This window comes from Macaca mulatta, chromosome 1, assembly GCF_049350105.2.
Source record: "Macaca mulatta isolate MMU2019108-1 chromosome 1, T2T-MMU8v2.0, whole genome shotgun sequence".
In the NCBI taxonomy this organism is placed as follows: Eukaryota; Metazoa; Chordata; class Mammalia; order Primates; family Cercopithecidae; genus Macaca; species Macaca mulatta.
Genome location: NC_133406.1, coordinates 129,278,723 through 129,300,731, shown reverse-complemented (window position 1 = coordinate 129,300,731; position 22,009 = coordinate 129,278,723).

Here is a 22,009-nt window from a genome sequence, read left to right as displayed (position 1 = left end):
AGCCACCTCGCACCCAGCCTTTTTTTTTTTTTTTTTTTTTTTAAGATGGAGCCTCACTCTATCACCAGGCTGGAGTGCAGAGGCCTGATTTTGGCTCACTGTAACCTCCGCCTCCCTAGTTAAAGCAATTCTCCAGTCTCGGCCTCCCGAGTAGCTGGGATTACAGGTGCACACTACCACGCCTGGCTAATCTTTGTATTTTTACTAGAGATGGGTTTCACCATGTTGGCAAGGCTGGTCTTGAGCTCCTGACCTCAGATGATCTACCTGCCTCAGACTCCCAAAGTGCTGGGATTATAGGCGTGAGCCACCGTCCATGGTGAGACATTCTCTTGATTGTCACAAGTTTCAAAAGTATCTCACATTAAACATACACAAAATGAAACTTATCATTCTATCTTCCAAATCTGCTTCTCTTCTTTGTTCCCCATATTAGTGAGTGATAACATCACCCACCTAGTTTTCCTAGCCAGAAGCCTAGGCTTTGTCCTTAACTCTAGCCTGTCTTTTACTCCCAAAAACAAGTCACCATCAGTCATGAAGCTCTAAGGATTCACCCACCAAGTATCATTAAATTCACTCATTCTCCCTATTTCATTAACTGCCTGTATTCCTTCAACAGTCTACTATCTGCTCTTCTAGTATTCACCACTGGCCCTTATCTACACTATTCTGCATATAGCAGCCAAAGTAATATTTCTAAAACATAAATGTAGTAATGACACTTTTATGCTTGAAACTCTTCAATGACTCTGTTGTTCTTAGGATAAAGTCTAGTTTTTTTTTATTGATTATAGCTGTCAAGCCCTACAGGGGATGGCCCACTCTTAGCTCTCTAGCCTTCCTCTTGCCATTCTCACTTTGTTTTACTCACCAAGAGAATACAGCACATAGTGCATCTTAAAAGAAGCATGCTTAGATTTACATTTTAAATGGGTATATGTAAACCTCTCATAATAAGGCTTTGTGAACAAGGGCAAGAAACATCCTTTAATAGCATGCTCCCACTTGCTTACAGCGAACAAATCAAACCAAATCAATCACTAAAAAAAAAAAAAAGAAAAAAAAAAAGAAAGAAGAAGTACAGACTGAAAGGGAGAAAGAAGAAAGAATTCTAAAGAATAAATTTCAGGCATTAAAAAAAGTGATCGCAGATGGAAAGTCTGAAACACAAGAAGGATCAAAGAGAAGAGAAGAGGTAAATACGTGGAAAATATAAATGACCACTGATTTTATAAAAGTTATAACAATGTATTCCTTGAATATAAACAAAAGATAGAAGGTATAGCGAGATGGTGGAATAGAATACCAGTTTCCCCTCCCCACCCAAGGACACCAATTTAACAACTATCTAACACACACAAAAAAACACCTTTACAAAAAACAAAAATCAGGGGAGTCCTCATAGGACCTGCTGTTAAGTTTGTATCACTGAAAGGCACGCTGGAGAGGTGAGTAAAACAGTTTTGAATCTCTAATGCGACCCTCGGCAGCAGCAGCATGATGCGGAGAGCGTCTCTGGGTGCTGCGGGAGGGAGAACACAGCAATTGTGAGGCACTGAACTCAGTGCCATCCCATTAGAGCAGAAAGGAAACTGGACCAAACTCTGCTGGCGCCTACCCATGGAGGGAGCATTTAAATCAGCCCTAACCAGAGGGAAATTGCCAATCCCAATTGTCGAAACTTGAGTTCCTGCAAACCTCATCACCAACGGCTACAGTGCTATGTGTTTCTAAGTAAACTTGAAAGGCAGTCTAGGCCATAATGATGGCAAATCTTAGGTAAGTCCTAGCGTTGAACCAGGCCCAGAGACAGTGGACTGGGAGGGGCATGTGACCTACTAAAACACCAGCTGGGGTGGCTAACGGAGTGCTGGCATCACCCCTCCCCTAACCCCAGGCTGCACAGCTCACAGCTCCAAAAGAGACACCTTCCTTTTGCTTAAGGAGAGGGGAGGGAAGAGAGAGAAGGACTTGTTTTGCATCTTGGATACCAGGTCAGCCACAGCAGATAGGACACCAGTCAGAGTTGCAAGACCCCTGTTTCAGGCCCTAGCTCTTGGATGACATTTCTAGACAACCTCTGGGCCAGAAGGGAATCCACTGCCTTGAAAGGAAGAACCCAGTCCTAGCATCATTCTTTACCTGCTAAGTGAAAAGCCCTCAGGCTCTGAATAACCAGCAGTGAAACCAAGTTACTATGTCGAGGGCTTTTGGTGACCCTCTGAGACTTGCTGGCTTCAGGTGAGATTCAGCACATTACTAGCTGTGGTGGTTATTGGCTGAAACTCCTACTTGAGAAAAGCGGAGGGAAAAGTAAAGGGGACTTTGTCTTCCACCTTAGGTACCAGCATGGGCACAGGGGAATAGAGCGCTAAGTAGGCTCCTGAGGTCCCTGATTCCAGGACTCGACTCTTGAATGACATCTCTGGACCTGTCCTGGGCCAGAAGGGAGCCCACTGCCCTGAAGGGTGAGTCCCAGGCCAGGCAGCATTCACCACAAGCTGACTTATGAGTACTTGGACCTTAAAGGAACATTAGCAGTAGTCTGGCAGTACTCCCTATGGCTTGTGATGGTGGTGGCTACAGGGTGAGGCTCCTCTGCCTTTGGAAAGGGGAGGGAAGAGTGGGGAGGACTGAGTCTTGTGGTTTGAATGCCAGCTCAGCCACAGTACAACAGAATACCAGCTAGAGTTCTAAGGTTTACCACCCTAGTCCCTGACTCCCAGACAGCACCTCTGGAACCACCCAGGGTCTAGAAGAACTTGGCACCTGGCTGGCTTTGCCATCTGCTGATTGTAGAGCCCCAGGGCATTACGTGAACATAGGCAGTAATCAGGGAGTGGTTACAGCAGGCCTTGGGTGAGACCCAGTGCTGTGCTGGCTTCAGGTATGACCTAGCACAGTCATAGTGGTGGTGGCCACAGGCACGCTTGTGCCACTCCACCCCCAGGTTTAGGTGGCTCAGAACAGAGAGAGAGAGAATCCCTTAGTTTGGGAGAAAGTGAGGGAAAAGAACAAGATTCTCTGCCTGGTAATCCAGGGAATTCTCCCAGATTTTATCCAAGACCATCAAGGTAGAACCTCTATGAGTCCCTAAGAACCACAGCATTACTGGTCTTGGGGTGCCCCTAAAGCAGATACAGCTTAGATTACAACACTCAAGTCCTTTTGAATGTCTGAAAAGCCTTCCCAAAAAGGACAGGTACAAATAAGCCCAGATGGTGAAGACAACAATAAATACCTAACTCTTCTATGCTCAGACACTAAAGGACATCTATTAGAATCAACACCATCCAGGAAAACATGACGTAACGTGATGTCACCAAAAAAACTAAAGAAGACACCAGGGATCAATCAGGGGAAACAGAGATATGCAGCCTTTCAGACAGAATTCAAAATAGCTGTTTTCAGGAAACACAAAGAAATTCAGGGTAACACAGAGAAGGAATTCGGAATTCTATCAGATAAATTTAACGAAGAGATTAAAATAATTAAAAAGAATCAAACAAATTCTGGAATTGAAAAATCCAATTGACATATTAAAGAATGCATCAGTCTTTTAATAGCAGAATTGATCAGGAAGAAGAAAGAATTAGTGAGCTTGAAGACAGGCTATTTTAAAATACAGTCAGAGGAGATTTAAAAAAAGAATAAAAAACAATGAAGCATGTCTGCAGGATCCAGAAAATAACCTCAGAAGGGCAAATTTAAGAGTTATTGGCCTTAAAGAGGAGGTAGAGAAAGAGATAGGAGTAGAAAGTTTATTCAAAGGGATAATATAAGAGAATTCCCCAAACCTAGAGAAAGATATCAATATCCAAGTATAAGAAGGTTATAAAGCACCAAGCTGACTTAATCCAAAGAAGACTACCTCAAGCCATTTAATAATCAAACTCCCAAAGTTCAAGCACAAAGAAAGGATTCTAAAAGTAGCAAGAGAAAAAAAACAAACAACATACAATGGAGCTCAATACATCTGGCCGCAGACTTTTCAGTGGAAACCTTACCAGCCAAGAGAGAGTGGCATGACATATTTAAAGTGCTGAAGGAGAAAAACCTACCCTAGAAGAGTATAACCAGCAAAAATATCCTTCAAAAATGAAGGCAAAATAAAGACTTTCCCAGACAGACAAAAGCTGAGGGATTTCATCAACACCAGATCTGTCCCACAAGAAATGCTAAAGGGAGTACTTCAATCAGAAAGAAAGGGATGTTAATGAGCAATAAGTAATCATAGCTCACTGTACAAAGTACACTGTACAAAGTACAAAGCTCACTGGTAATAGTAAGTACACAGAAAAACAGAGAATATTATAACTGTGGTGTGTAAACTACTCCTATCCTAAGTAGGAAGACTAAACAATGAACCAATCAAAAATAATAACTATAATAACTTTTAAGACATAGACAGTACAATAAGATATAAATAAAAACAACAAAAAGTTAAAGAGCAGAAGGATGAAGTTAAGGCACAGAGTTTTTATTAGTTTTCTTTTTGCTTTTTTAAAAATGCAGACAATGTTAAGTTGTTATCAGGTTAAAATAATGGGATATAAGATAGTATTTGCAAGTCTCATGCAAAAACATATGATGGATACACAAAGAATAAAAAGCAAGAAACTAAATCATGTCATCAGAGAAAAATCTTTTTCACTAAAGGAAGACAAGAAGGAAAGAAAGAAGGAAGAGAAGACCACAAAACAACCAGATAAAATGTAAACGTTTACAGATAAACTATAAGAATTAATAAGAGATTTTGGCAATGTTATTGGATATAAAATCAATGTACTAAAGCCAACTGTATTTCTACTTACCAGAAACATAAAATAAGAGATAACAGAGTAGACATGGTGGCTCATGCCTGTAATGCCAGTACTTTGAGAGGCTGAAGCACAGGATTGCTTGAGGCCAGGTACTTGAAACCAGCCTAGTCAATATAGTGAGACCCCATATCTACCAAAGAAAAATTAAATAATTAGCCAAACATGGTGGCTCATGCCTGTAGTCCCAGATATTCAGGAAGGTGAGGCAGGAGGATCACTTGAGCCCAGGAGTTAAAGGCTGCAGTGAGCCATGATTATACCACTGCACTCCAGCCTGGGTGACAGGGTGAGATCCTGTCTCAAAAGAGAGAACATTTATGACTGCAGCAAAAAAATAAATAAATAAACCTGAAAAAGATGTATAAGACCTTTACACGGAAAATATTCTAATTTGATTGGAATTCTAAAGAAGAGAGCTATATCCTGAAGATGAATACCCACAGGAAACTACCATACTCACCAATAGGAAGACTCAATATTTTATATATGTCCAATCTTTCCAAATTGGGTTATAGATTCAATGCAGTCTCAAAAAAAATCCCAACAGATTTTTTTAACGGAACTTGAACAAGCTGATTCTAAAATTTACATGTAAATACAAAAGGTCAAAACAACTGAGATGCTCTTGAAGAAAAAACACCAAGTTGGAGAACTTACTTTAAAAATATTGATACATATTTTAAAGTTATTACAATAGTATGGAAATTATAATAGTTTATTTTGTTTCAGGGACAGGTTAAACAGACCAGTAGAATATATTAGAGAGTTCTTAAAGAGGCCCTATGCTGAGAAGTACAAAAGAACTCTCAGCATATAACAACTCAGTCCAAACCCCTGCACTAAGAGACCTGACCACACTCTAGCATGGCTTCTAGCAGCCTAAGGTCGTGTCTTGAAAAATAGCCGAATCCCCCTTTTGAGCTTTAAGAAAGCTCAAAACTGATGGGATAATTTCCTGTTTGTTCCAGCCAAAACCTGGTGATAGGTAAGTAGATCCCTGAACCTCCTCTTAAAAACATTAACTTTAGAAGGCTTGCAATTATATATTTTTTGCTACCCTTTGAAATGTGAACGTTCTACCAGAATTTTCTTCTCAGAGATTTTAGAAATGCAAACATTAAGGGAGATAACTTGCTGTCAGTCTCTGTGGGAGGATAAGGACTTAATTTTGGTGGTCATCTTGCTCCAACTTCCACCATTGCCTCTTGTGACTAAGATTTGAGCTGGGCATGGTGGCTCACGCCTGTAATTCCAGCACTTTGGGAGGTCGAGGTGGGTGGATCATGAGGTCAGGAGTTCAAGACCAGCCTGGCCAAATGGTGAAACTCCCTCTCTACTAAAAATTCAAAAAAAAAAATTAGCTGGGCTTAGTGGCACACACCTGTAATCCCAGCTACTCAGGAGGCTGAGGCAGAGAATTGCTTGAATTCAGGATGCAGAGGTTGCAGTGAGCTGAGATTGTGAGACGGCACCATTACGCTCCAGCCTGGGTGACAGAGTGAAACTCCATCTCAAAAAAAAAAAAAAAAAAAAGATTTGAGAAGTTTGTTTCTTTTCCAGTAAGTGCCAATTAGTAAACCCAGATGGCCTAGTCACACACACCAACCCACTTTAATATCCTTCAGCACCTTACCATTAGCATACTCTAGATGCTAAAAAATATCTTGCCTTTTGTTTCAACAGAGTTGAACTCAGATGACACATGGTTCTCTCCCCTATTGCAATAGTTATTACTGAATACAATTTGCCTTTACTGCTTTAACTAGTGCCCAACTTGTTTATATTTCAAAATGCTAATATGATGCTTGATTTATATCACAGTGACCTTTCAGAGAGATGATAAAAGAAGGGACTTTTCAACAAATGTTCCTGGGAAAACAGAAATTCTATATAAAAAGAACAAGTTTTGATTCCTATCTCACATCACAACAATTTATAAATCAATTTCAAGTGAATTAAATATTTAGATGTAAAAGACAAACATAGAAAGCTTTGGGGAGGCTGGGCATGATGGTGAAGAATATAAAAGCAAAAAACCTCATTCAAAAGACAATAACTTCAAAGATTAAAGGAACATCAGCCTACACAGGTGAGAAAGTGCGAGTGCAGTAACTCCAGCAACTCTAAAAGCAAGAGTGTCTTCATACCTCCAAATGATCACACTAGCTCCCCAGCCATGGTTCTCAACCAGACTGAAATGACTGAAATAACATAGAATTCAGAATCTCAATGTCAAGGAAGCTCATTTAGATACAGAAGGTTGAAACCCAATCCATAGAAAACAGTAAAATGGTTCAAGAGTTGAGAGATGACATATTCATTTTAAGAGAGAACGAAACTGAACTTCCAAAATGAATTAGCACAGGAACTTCATAATGTAATTGGAAGCATTAATATCAGAATAGACCAAGCTAAGGTAAGAATCTCAGAACTCAAAGAATCTCCGAACTCAAAGACCATTCTTTTGAATCAACACAGGCAGATAAATATAAAACAATAATAATTTTAAGAAAATGAACAAAACCTCTAAGAAATATGGAATAATGTAAAAGAGACCAAACTCATTGGATTCTTGAAAGAGATTGAGAGACAGCAAGCAACTTTGGAAACATATTTAAGGATATCGTCCATGAAAATTTTCCCAACATCTCTAGAGAGGTCAACACACAAGTTCAGGAAATTCAGACCACCCCTGTAAGATACTATGCAAGATGACTATCCCTAAGCCACAGAGTCATCAGATTCTCTAAAGCCAATGTGAAAGAAAAAAATCTTAAAGGCAGCTAGAGAGAAGGGGCAGGTCATGTACAAGGGCTAACAGTGGACCTCTTAGCAGAAACTTTACAGGACAGAAAAAGTTGGGGGCCTATATTCATCATCATTAAAGAAAAAACAAATCCAACCAAGAACTTCATATCTAGTCAAACTAAGTTTCATAAGCAAATGAGAAATAAAATCCATTTCAGGCAAGCAAATGCTAAGAAAATTCATTACCACCAGACCTGCCTTACAAGAGGTCCTTAAGGAGGGCTAAACATAAAATTGAAAGCCTAATACCTGTCACCACAAAAACACACTTAAGTACATAGAGCTTACTGCCATTGTAAAGGAACTATACAACCAGTCTACATAACAAACAGCCAACAACATGATAGAATAAAATTCTCACATATTAACATTAACTTTCAATGTAAATAGGCTAAACACCCCACTTAAAAGACACAGAGTGGCAAGTTGAATAAAGAAGCAAGACCCAACTCCATACTGTCCTCAAGAGATTCATCTCACATGCAATGACACATATAGGAGCAGGGGTAGCTTTTTTGGTGGTTGTTATTTGTTTGTTTGTTTTTGTTTTGTTTTGTTTTTTGAGATGGAGTTTAGCTCTTGCTGCCCAGCTTGGAGTGCAATGGCGTGATCTTAGCTCACCGCAACCTCTCCCTCCCAGGTTCAAGTGATTGTTCTGCCTCAGCCTCCCAGGTAGCTGGGATTACAGGCATGCACCACCACACCTGGCTAATTTTTGTATTTTTAGTAGAGACGGGTTTCTCCATGTTGATCAGGCTGGACTTGAACTCCTGACCTCAAATGATCCGCCCAGCTCTGCCTCCCAAAATGCTGGGATTACAGGCATGAGTCACCGCGCCCAGCTGGGGTAGCTATTCTTATATCACACAAAACAGACTTTAAACCAACAACAATCAAAACGGACATTATATAATGAAAAAGGGTTCAATTCAACAAGAAGACTTAACTATCCTAAATATACATGCACCCAACGTTGGAGCATCTAGATTCATAAAGCACGTTCTTAGAGACCTACCAAGAGACTTAGATAACTACATAATATTAGTAGGAGACTTCAGCACTCCACTGACAGTTTCACACATCATCAAGGCAGAAAACTAACAGAGATATCTAGAATCTAAACTTGACACTTGAAAAAAACAGACCTAACAGACATCAACAGAATGCTCCACCTGAAAACAGAATATTCATTCTTCTCATCTACACATGGCACATATTATGAGATCAACCATGCAATTGCCTTAAAGCAATTCTCAAAAATAAAAAAAAAATCCCTGGGGCAGACACAGTGGCTCATGCCTATAATCCCAGCACTTTGGGAGGCTGAGGTGGGTGGATCACCTGAGGTCAGGAGTTCGAGACCAGGCTGGCCAACATGGTGAAACCCCGTCTCCACCAAAAATACAAAACAATTAGCTGGGCGTGGTGGCACATGCTTGTAATCCCAGCTACTTGGGAGGCTGAGGCAGGAGAATTGCTTGAACCCAGGAGGCAGAGGTTGGAGTGAGCCAAGATCTTGTCACTGCACTCCAGCCTGGGCAACAGAGTGAGACTCTGTCTCAGAAAAACAAAACAAAACAAAAACACCTGAAAATCATACCAACCACACTCTCAAAGACCACAGTTTAATAAAAATAGAAATAAATACCAAGAAGATCTCTCAAAACCACATAATTACATGAAAATTAAACAACCTGCTCCTGAATGACTTTTGGGGTAAAGAATCAAATTAAGGCAAAAATTGAAAAAGTTCTTTGAAATGAATAAAAACAAAAATACAACATGCCAGAATCTCTGGGACACAGCCAAAGCAGTGTTAAGAGGAAAGTTTATAGTGCTAAATGCCTATATCAAGAAGTTAGAAAGGTCTTAAATTAACAACCTAAGATCACACCTAGAGAAACTGAAAAATAAGAACAAATCAACCCCAAAACTAGCAAAAGGAAAGCAATAACCAAAATCAGAGCTGAGGTAAATGAAACTGAGATGTGAAAATCCACACAAAACATCAATGAAGGCAAGAGTTGGTCCATCAAAAGAATAAACGAGAACAATAGCTCACTATAGATTAATAAATGAGAAGAAGAAGATACAGATAAATACAATTAGAAATGACATAGGTTACACTACCCTCAACCCCACAGGAAAAAAAAAAAACTCTGGAGACTATTATGAACACTTCTATGCACACAAACTGGAAAACCTAAAAGAAATGGATGAATTCTTAGAAACATACAGCCTCCCAAGACTGAAGTAGGAAGAAACTGAAATCCTGAAGAGATCAATTAATGAGTTTCAAAATTGAATGAGCTATTTTTTAAAAAATCCCTATCAACCAGAAAAAGCCCTGGACCAGATAGATTCACAGCTAATTCTTCCAGATGTGTAAAGAAGACGTGATACTAATTCTACTAAAATTATTCAAAAATATTGAGGAGGAGGGACTTGTTCCTAACTCATTCTACAAGGCCAGCATCATTCTCATACTAAAACATGGCAAAGACAAAAAGAAAAAAGAAAACTTAAGGCCAATATACCTGATGAACACAAACACAAAATCCTCAACAAAATACGAGCAAATTGAATCCAGCAGCAAATCAGAAAGGTAATCTACCAAACAATCAAATGGGCTTTATCCCTAGGATAAAAGGTTTGGTTCAACATGTATGAATCAATAAATGTGATTCACCACATAAACAGAACTACAAAAACCACATGATCATCTCAAGAAATGCAGAAAAGGCTTTTAATAAAAATTAACACCCCTTCATATTAAAAACCCTCAACAAACTAGGCAATGAGGGAATATACCTTAAAATATTAGAGCTATCTATGACAAACCCACAGCCAATATCATACTAATGGGCAAAAACTGGAAGCATTCCCCTTGAGAACCAGCACAAGACAAGGATGCCCATTCTCACCACTCTTATTCAACAGAGTACTGGAATTCCATCCAGAGCAATCAGGCAAGAGAAAGAAATAAAAGACAACCAACTGGAAAAGAGCAAGTCAAACTATCTCTCTTCATAGACAGTATAATTCTGTACCTAGAAAAATTCACAGTCTCTGCCCAAAGGCTCCTAGAATTGGTAAACAAGTAAGGTTTTAGGATGCAAAACCAATGTAAAAAATCAATAGCATTTCTTTTATTTATTTATTTATTTATAGACCGAGTCTGGCTCTGTTGCCCAGACTGGAGTGCAGTGGCACGATCTTGGCTCACTGCAACCTCTACCTAACGATTCTCATGCTTCAGGCTCCCAAGGAGTTGGGATTACAGGCATAAGCCACCACACTTGGCTAATTTTTGTATTTTTAGTAGAGATGGGGTTTCACCATGTTGGCCAGGCTGGTCTAAAACTCCTGACCTCAGGTGATCCACTTGCCTCAGCCTCCCGAAGTGCCGGGATTACAGAAAAAAAAAAAAAGAAAAAAGAAATACTGATCAGATTAGAAAATAATTATTAGAAAATAATTAAAAGATCAGATATATAAATAATACAGATCTTACCAAGGATATGGAGCCTCAGGAAACCTGATTAACTGCTGGTGGAAATGTTTCCTGGTACAACAATGTTTCACAACAGTACGTCATTATATAGTAGAATTGAAGATATGACCCAACAATTCCATTCCTAAGTATATACTCAACATAAGTGCATGTTTATGTGCACCAAAAGAAAGTATAAGAATGTCAGTAGCAGCATTATTTTTAACTACCTGTGACTAGAAATAATCTACATTATCATAAACTTAGAATGGGCAAATAAATTATGGTACAGCCACATAAGGAATTATAGTACATAGTAAAAAATAAGCTACAAATATTTCTAACAACATAGATGAATCCTACAAATAAAATATTAAACTATAAAAAGGCTATAAAAATAAATTTATTAATTATGTTCAAAAATGTACAAAACCATATTGTTTAGGGATACCTTCACCAACAGCAAAAGTGAAGGAAGAAAAGTCATTATCATAAAGTCAGAGCAGTGACTATCCATGGAGGAGTAGAACAAGTGGTAATTGTGAAGGAATATGCAGGAAACTCTTGGGATGCCAGTAATGTTTCATTCTTGATCTTGGTGTTATACACAGGCCAGTGTTTCTTTTATCACTACTTGTTCAAATGTTATTTATGTCTTACTCGTTTTTTAGATATTATGTCACACAAGGGTAAAAAATTTAAAAAATAATATAAGCTGTGAAAATAAAAAGACAAATTAACTTTTAAAAAGCAACAGATTGTCAACTGTCTTCTCAACAGCTAATAGTAGATATCTGATTAACAACAGCACATCTTTGATGACTGTTGCCTATCTTTGATGTGGTAGGAGAAAATAAATGTCAATGTAACATTTTATACGTAGTGGAAAATATCTTTTAGCATGTATTTGAAATTAGACCTTCAAAAAACAAAAACTGAACGTGTTTATCAAGAGCAGGTAAAGGAATTTCCTTTACTCACTAAAAGAAATTCTAAAATATGTACTTTAGGCAGAAAGTGATCCGAGATGAAAAGTCTGAAACCAGAAAAAAATGAAGAGCCTAGTAAAATGATAAATATATAAATAATCTAAATATATTTTGACTTTATAAACAGTGATAATAATGTCTTGCAAAGTCAAGAGTATTGTAGACACAGGAAAGGTGGCAAATGAAGTTAAAGTGCTTAAATGTAATTTCATTGTTGGAAAGAAGACGAACATATTGATTCATTTTAGACTTGTAGGGTTGAATAACATTACATCAACTAACATTAAATATGTGTGGTTACATGAACTAATCAGTAAATGCAGAGAAACAACATATAAAACTCAAAAATGATAAAAAGTAAAACCTAATTCAGTCAAAGTAATATAAAATGATACCAAAAACGAAATATTGAAAAGATTGGAAAATAGAAAGCAATAAAAATAAGAAGAGTCAACACTAACATCTTAGTAATTATAAGTAATGTAAATATTCTAAATGTACAAATAAGAAAGACAAAACTTGCCCCAAACTGTCTGTTTAAAAAATAAATTCCACTATATGCTGTTTATAAGAGATAGCTCTAAAATATAAAGATACTGAAATTGAAAGTGAATAGTTGGAAAAATATGTCTTACAGGCACTAACCAAATAAAAACCAGTGAAGCTGTATTAGATAGACCTCAAGGCAAACAGCATTTATAGAAATAAAGAGGGTCACTTTATAATGAGAACATTGTCAACTCATAAGGAAAAAAATAAAACTTCAAATTTTTAAACTCCTGCTGTGACTTTGTCCAACTTATCTAAACTAAATTATGTTTCTTGCTTAGGGTGTGCCACAGACATATTTCCATATGCGATTTGGAGGATGACAGTGAAACTGCAGTCATGTTTTTTTACACTAGTGAGTTCAGGGCAGAGTCACCATATTTGCTGGCTCACCTTGTGGGTGTGGGCAGCAGCCAGTCCTGCAACTGTTTCCCCTTCTCCTGGATCCTCCTTCAGGTTCTCCTACTCCTGAGCTAGGGTTATGTTTAGCATCAGGACAAAGTTTCTCCCGCAGGACACCTACATTATCCATTATTGGAGCAGTGAGAACTGACAGGGGTTCGTGTATTCTCACAAATTCCAGCTTACATTAGTTGGTTCCTACTTGTTTCCACTCTCTCCCAATTTACATCCAACTTTCCTTCCCAATTGCTTACCCTGCAGACTTTCAGCTCTAACATCAGACAGGAAGACAATGTCTTTTCAGAGATTGTTTAACCATCTCCCACAATTGTGTAAGTAAAATTTATGTAACAAATTATCTGTGTATTTGTATATTCAAGTGCACATGAAACATTTGCAGAAATTGACCACAATTGGGGGCATAGGGTAATTTGTACCACAATCTCTGTCTTCAATTAATTTATTTAAAATATTTACTCAAAATTTATGACATGCCAGGAATTTGGGTGCTTGACATATATCAATGCACATAACAAAAATCCCTGGCCTTAAGGAGCTTATATATATATATATATATTTTTTTTTTTTTGGAGAGAGGTCAACATAAAAAAAAGCTGAAGTAAACAGTTAAACTCTATAGTATGTTATAAAGTTATATGTGCTATGGAAAAAATTAGATCAGCTCAGGGGTAATATAGGTAAGGGACTGGAATTAGTTTGAGGTCTATAACTTGCAAAGAACAATATGAGAGAGGAAAATTATAGCACGATCTTATTCAAAACATACAAATCCTAAACAAAATACTAACAAAATTTGTCCAGCAACATATAAATGGTGTTTTATGCTCAAATAATTTTGTCTCAGAAATTAAATATATTAGTTTTAAAAATCATTAAATATGATTTTATTTGTTGATAGATTAAATATGTATGATTATCTTAATATATGGAAATGCATTGAATGAAATTTAAAATATAATAAAAACTTTTAACAAAATTATCGTTTAAATGGGCTTTCTTAAATTTATAAAAAGTACCTAAAAACACCTACCTTCCCTCCACTACACAAACATAAATACACACACATACAAAACCAAAAGAAATCCTAAACTCTGCAACGAACACCTTGTTTAACGATGAAGCGCTGAACAATTCCCTTTGAGACTGGTGTCAAGATAAGATTGTGTGCTGTCACTAATACTCAGCATTGTCCTGAAGATCAGGACAGTGTAGTAAGACAGGAACAAAAAATAAGAATGGAAAGGGAGAAATAATATTGTTATTACTCATAGATGATAGTGATTTTATAGTTTATAGTCAATCCATTATTACTAATAGACACAATATTTTAAAATGTTTCATAGTTGATAAAGAAATATCGAATCCAAAGATTAATTCAATGTTATGTATAAATGACAAAGAATTATAAAATGAAATTTAAAAAATCAGGAGATTTAGTTTTCTGATAATTGTGATGAGGTTATTTGGATATACTGCCTCACTGAAAATAAGAGAAATGAGGGATAAAATATTTGCAAACTCAGCTTAGAAGAACAGACAAGTTGAAGAGACAGTGAGAAAACTCCAAGGCCAATTTTATGAGAAAGACAGGCAAAATATCATCACCCAAAAATGTATTGAGCATTTGGAGACCTCATACATTGGGCTTTGGTTCAGAGTCTTCAAGGCACAGAAGTCAGAGGAAGAACTTTCCCAGGCAAGGAGTTTTACAGGAGATCTCCCTACATTACACTGGACACTAAAGAACTACACACCCAGATTAAGAGCCAGCCGGAAGAAAAACCACTCCCTCAACCCAGTTGGAAAGAGTTTCTCTGCCAGGAAACAGAGCATAATAATTAGGGAATACAAAACTGTACATAAGAAGTGGGGGCCACGGCCTGGCCCTCCAGTTTACACCTGAGTTAGACATAACTTAGGTTAGCCAAGAAATCTCTGGCTATACATTTATTTTGAGATGGTTTCTTATGAGTGGTACCTACAAGTACCTGACAAAGTAAATGGCACGACATAGTGAAACTAGAAAACCAAAGTCAATGAGAAAAATCTTTAAAACATCTGCGATGGTTAATACTGAGGGTCAACTTGAATGGATTGAAGGATACAAAGTATTGTTCCTGGGTGTGTCTGTGAGGGTGTTGCCAAAGGAACTTAACATTCCAGTCAGTGGACTGGGGAAGGCAGACCCACCCTTAATCTGGTGGGCGCAATCTAATCAGCTGCCAGTGAATATAAAGTCGGCAGAAAAACATGAAAAGGTATGAATGGCCTAGTCTTCCAGCCTGCATCTTTCTCCCGTGCTGGATGCTTCCTGCCCTCAAACATTGGACTTCAAGTTCTTCAGTTTCAAAGTTTGGACTGACTCTCTTGCTCCTCAAGCTTGCAGACAGCCTATTGTGGGACCTTGTGATTGTGTAAGTTAATACTTATTAAACTCCCCTTTATATCTATCTATCCTATTAGTTCTACCCCTCTAGGGAACCCTAACTAATACAACATCCAAACAGAAAAAGATGATCTTCCAAAAAGTGGTAAATTGGCTAAACTTCTCTGGAGGCTAAAATCAGTAGTATGATAACTTCAATGCTAAAGAAAAATAACTGTCAAACTAGAATTCTATGCTTAATCAAAATGTCTTTCAAAATGAAAATAATAAAAAGAGAATTAGAAGACAAGGCACAGACTAGGAGAAAATATTTGCAGGCACATCTGACCAAGGGCTGTTATCCAAAATGTAAAAAGAACACTTAAAACTGAACAATAAGAAAATGAGCCACCTAATTATAAAATAGGCAAATGATCTGAACAGGCATCTCATCAAAGAAGATACATAGATGACAAATAAGCATATACAAAGATGTTCAACATCATATGTCATTAGGAAACTGCTAACTAAGACAATGAGATATAACACATATCCATTAGAATGGCCAAGATCCAAAATGCAGACACCACCAAATGCTTGAAGGATGTGAAACAACCAGAAGTCTCTCATTCACTAGTGGCTGGTGGTAATGAAAAAGTACACCCGCTTTGGAATATAGTCTTGCAAAACTGAGCATGCTCTTACCACATGATCCAGCAATCATGCTCTCTTTGGTGTTTACCCAAAAGAATTGAAGACGTATATTCATACAGAAACCTGCATATGGATGCTTATAACAACTTTATTAATAATTGCCAGAACTTGAGAGCAACTGAGACATACTTCAGTAGATGAATGGACAAACTGTGGTACATCCAGACAATAGAATATTATTCAATGCTAAAAAAATAACTACCAAGCTACAAAAAGACATGAAGGAACCCTAAATGCATATTACTAAGTGAAAGAAGCCAATCTGAAAGGCTACCTAAGGTATGATTCCAGCTATAAGACATTCTGGAAAAAACAAAACAATGGTGACAATAAAAGGACCAGTAGTTACCAGGGGTTAGTGGGGAGGGAGAAATAAATAGGCAGAGTACAGAGGATTTTTTATGGCAGTGAAATTATTCCTTGTAATACTACAATGGTAGATACATTTCATTATAACATTTGTCAAAACCCATAGAACCTACAACACCAAGAGTGAACCTTAGACTCTGGACTTTGGGGTGATAATGATGTGTTAGTGCAAGTTCATTGACTGTAACAAATACACCACTTGATGGGGGATGTTGATAGTGGAAGAAGCTGTACATGGGGTGGGGAAAAGGCATATATAGAAAATTTGTACTTTCCACTCTATTTTGCTGTGAACCTAAAAGTGCTCTAATTAATAAAGTTTATTAATTTAAAAAGTTGAAGTGAAATAAAAACAATTTGAGACAAATGGGAGAATTTATGACCAGCAAAATCTAGTTAGAAAAAATTCTAAAAGATATACTTCAGGCAAATGGAAAGTGGTCCTAGGGAGAACGTCTAAGATACAAGAATAAATGAAGAGAGGGAAAAAAGTGGGCAACTATAAATGAACATGACTTTCTAAAACCAGAATAATGTTTATGAAGTTTAAAATATACTTAAAAGTTCTACTCAAATTCCCAGACAATAACATTTGAATTATGAGGTGTATATATGAAGTTAAAGTGTTCTAAAAGCTTTGTATCATCTGGTAGGTGAGTAAAGGTTTTAATTAAGTTAAGAATCTGGTAGTTAAGTGTTCATGTTTTCAATGCTTGGGTTACCAGTGAAGGTACAGAAATAGCATGAATAACTTCTAAACTAATAGAGATTAAAAAATGAAATGATTAAAAAGGAATACATATTCAGTCAAAAAATATCAAGAAAGGACTTTTCTGTTGGGACTAACAAACAATAAAAAATAAAATGGCAAATGTGAATCCAAATATTTCAATGGAAACACTAAATGTAAAACAATTAAAGGTCCAACTTTTTAAAAAATCATAAAATTGAATAAAAAAATTTAACTAATAAAAAAGCTTTATTAAAATCAGGCAAAATAGTTTAAGGAAAACAACATTATTATAAGTGAAGGACTACTTCAAGTCATCAAAATAATAGCAATTAAAAATGTTTATATGCCAAATTGCATAGACTCAAAATTTATAAAGGCAATGACTGACAGAACCATAGAGAGAAATAGACAAGTAGATAATTATAATGAGATATGTCTTTTTTTTCAGTGATAGTGCTATGGTTTAGACATGCCTCCTAAAGTTCGTGTGTTGGAAACTTAAGACAACAGTGATGAGAGGTGGTCCTTTTTTTAAAAAAAAGCTTTTATTTTAGGTTCAGGGGTATATGTGAAGGTTTGGTATATAAACTTGTGTTATGAGGGTTTGTTGTACAGATTATGTCATCACCCAGGTATTAAGCCCAGTACTCAATAGTTATCTTTTCTGCTCCTCTCCCTCCTCCCACTCTACAACCTCATGTAGACCCCAGTGTCTGTTGTTTCTTTCTTTATGTTTATGAGTTGTCATCATTTAGCTCCCACTTGTAAGTGAGAACATGTGGTATTTGGTTTTGTGTTCCTGTGTCAGTTTGCTAAGGAAAAGGATAAGCCTCCAGCTCTATCCATGTTCTGGCAAAATATATGATCTTGTTCTTTTTTTATGGCTGCGTAGTATTCTATGGTATATATGTAGAGAGGCAGTACCTTTAAGAGATGATTAGGATTTGAGGGTTCTGCCCTCATGAATTGATTAATGCCATTATTGGGGAAGTGAAATCATTATTGTGGGAGTGGGTTCCTTACAAAGGATGAGTTCAGCCTTCCTCCCTCTCTCATATCATGTGCCTTCTGCAATGTTATGATGCAGCAAGAAGTCCCGCACCACATGTTGGGGCTTTGATCATGGACTTCCCAGCCTCCAGAACTGTGGGGAAATAAATTTCTGTTTTTAGAAATTACCTAGTTTCAGATATTCTGTTATAGCAGCACAAAACAAAAACAGGTAAATAGAATAAGTAGATGTAAAAAAAATTGGTAAAGATAGAGAAGATTTAGGAAACATGATTCATAAAATTGTCCTAACAAACCCATATATAAAGTTATCCATCCAATATGAATAATACAAATTGTTTTCAAGTAAACACACACTGTAGTTGTTTTCTATTGCTACTGTAACAAATTATCACAAATTTAGTGGCTTAAAACAACACAGATTTGTTCTCTCATAGTTCTGGATATCAGATGCCCAAAATGAGTTTTAAGAGGTTAAAGTCAAAGTCTCAGCATTTCTGTTCCTTCTGCATGCATTAAGGGAGAATCTGTTCTTTGCCTCTTTCAGCTTTTAGAGGCTATGGCATTCCTTGGGTCCTGGCCACATCACTCCAGACTCTGCTTCCATTGTAACACTGCCTTATCTCCTCCATAGTCAAACCTCTCGTTCTCTTCCTCTTGTAATTACATGGGACCCACCTGGATAATCCAGGCTAACTTCCGCACCTCAAGAATTCTAACTTGGCCAGGCAGGGTGGCTCACACTTGTAACACCAGCACTTTGGGAGGCCGAGGCGGGCGGATTGTCTGAGGTCAGGAATACCAGACCAGCGTGGCTAACATGGTGAAACTCCATCTCTAGTAAAAATACATGAATTAGCCGGGTGTGGTGGGGCACGCCTGTAGTCCCAGCTACTGTGGAGGCTGAGGCAGGAGAATCTCTTCAACCCGGTAGGGGGAAGTTGCAGTGAGCCGAGATCGCGCCACTGTACTCCAGCCTGCGAGACAGAGCAAGATTCCATCTCAGAAACAACAACAAAACTCTAACTTACCATACCAACAAAGTTTCTTTTACAGTGTAAGAAAAAATATTTATAGGTTCCAGGTATTTGGACGTCAACATCTTTGGGGAAGGGGCATTATTAGTCTACCACATAAATGAACATTTACCAAATTTTATCACATGCAAGGGTCATAAATCAAGTCTCAATAAAACCAAAGGATAAAAAGCATATGAAAATTTTTTATCATGATGCAACTTTGGTAGAAATCGATAACAAAAAGAATCAGAAAATCTTTATATATTTGAAAAATAAAAAACACATTCCTAAGTAGCCATGAGTTAAAGAAATAAACAATGGCAATTAGAAAATGTTTAAACTGAAACTCAGAGAAAATATCATTGAGAGATAGTGACTAAAAATTTTTCAGAACAGATGAAACATAGGAGATGCAGTTAAACAAGTGCCAGAGTGACATTTGTTTTCTAAATCCATATATTAGAAGAGAAAAGAGAGTGAATATTAAAGAGCTGAACATTCACCTTAGGAAGTAAAAACAGAATGGCAAAAATAATCTGAAAGAAGTAGAACAAAATAAACAATAAAATTCTTACAAGAATTAAAGATATGTAACAACATGTAGTAGATAGGCTCAGTAAAACTAGAAACAGGTTCTTTCAAAAATCTAGCAAAAATGAAAACTTCTGGTAAGATTGTTGTAGATAAAAAGGAAAAGTCACATTACAAATACAAAGAATGAAAAGGAGATATCACTAGAGATTCTAGAGACATTAAACAGAAATAAAAGTATTGTGAATAACTTTATGATAAAACATTAAAAGTTGGTTGAACTGGAAAAATTCTTAGGAATATAATTTACCAAAAATATTTCAAGCAGAAAACATGACTAGTCCAATAGCCATTTACAAAATTGGATCAATAATCAAAAATATTATCTAAAGAAAATCTAGTCCCAAATGGCTTCACTGGTGAGTTCTACAAAATATTAAAAAAGAAATTATTGTAATGTTACTCAAAAAACTCCAGACTAAAAAAAGAGAATACTCCCCAGGCTTATGTATTAGTCTGTTTTCATACTGCTATAAAGAACTGCCTGAGACTGGGTAATTTATAAAGGAAAGAAGTTTAATTGACTCACAACTTCACATGACAGGAAGGCCTCAGGAAATTTACAATCATGGCAGAGGGCAAAAAGGAAGCAAGGTGCCTTCTTCATAAGGTGGCATGGAGAAGTGCCAAGTGAAGGGGATAGAGCCCATTATAAAACCATCAGATCTTGTGAGAACTTACTATCATGAGAACAACATGGGGGAAGCCGCCCCCATGATTCAATTACCTCCACATGGTCTCTCCTTTGACATGTGACAATTATGGGGATTATGGGGACTGCAATTCAAAATGAGATTTGGGTGGGGATACAAAGCCTAACCGTAGCAGCTTAATATCAAAACTTAAAAAGAACATTAAGAGAAAGAAAAATTATAACCATTCTCATTCATGAACATAGATGCAAAAATTATAAAGTAAATACTAGCAGCATTTATCCTAGAATAATGGATAAAAGATTATGATCAAGTTAACTTTATTTTAGGAATGCATTGGAAAACTAATGTAATTCGTCATATTAATCAAATAAAAGAGAAAAACATATCATCATCTCAACAGATATCCAGAAAGCATTTCATATAATTTTAACATTCACTAATTATTAAAACAAACACCTTTTAATGAACTAGCAGTGTAAGGAAACTTTAAAAATCTACAATGATGATTAATTTTATGTGTCAACTTGGCTAGGTCACAGTACCCAGATATTTGGTTAAACATCATTCTTGATGTTTACGTGAAGGTTTTCATAAATGGGATTAACATTTAACTCAGTAATTTTGGGTAAAGCAGATTTCCCTCTATAATGTGGGTGAGCTTCATCCAATCAGTTGAAAGCCTTAAGAAAAACAAACAAACAAAAAACTTGACCTTCCCCAAAGAGGGAATTCTGCCATCAGACTGCCTTTGGACTCAAATTGCAACTCTTTTCTCGGCTCAGTCTCCAACCTGTCAGCCTACTCTGCAGATCTTGGACATGCCAGCCTCCATGATCACATAAGCCAATTTCTTAAAATCTCTCTCTCTCTTTCTCTCTCTCTCTCCCTCTCTCCACACACACATACACATACACACTCTATTGGTTCTGTTTTTCTGTAGAAACCTGGACCAATACACAGTAAAAGAGAGTATTTACAAAAAAAAAACATACAACAAACATCATTATTCATGGGGAAATGTTGAAAATTTCTGTCTGATATTGAGAAGGAAATAATAATTTAGTATCATACTACAGATTCTAGAGCAAGAGAATAAGGCAAAAAAAAAAAAACAAGATAAGATAAAAGGATGAGAAAGGGATAAAGAAAACCATCATTCATTACATATAACATGTAATTGTATGTAGAAAATCCAAAAAGCATCTGTAGATAAACCAGTCTGTTAGAATTGATTTATCCAATTAATCTAATGAGATGAATTATCTAGAATAAGAGAGTTTAGCAAGATTGTTGGATACATAGTCAATATACAAATATAAATTATATTTTGATATGCTAACAATCAGGTAGAAAATGAAATTGAAGCTAGATATTATAAAAATATTTTAATCAAGCAAATAAAAGAATAAATCTAATAGCAAATGTGTAAGAATTCTATGGAGAAAACCACAATTTTTTTCTGA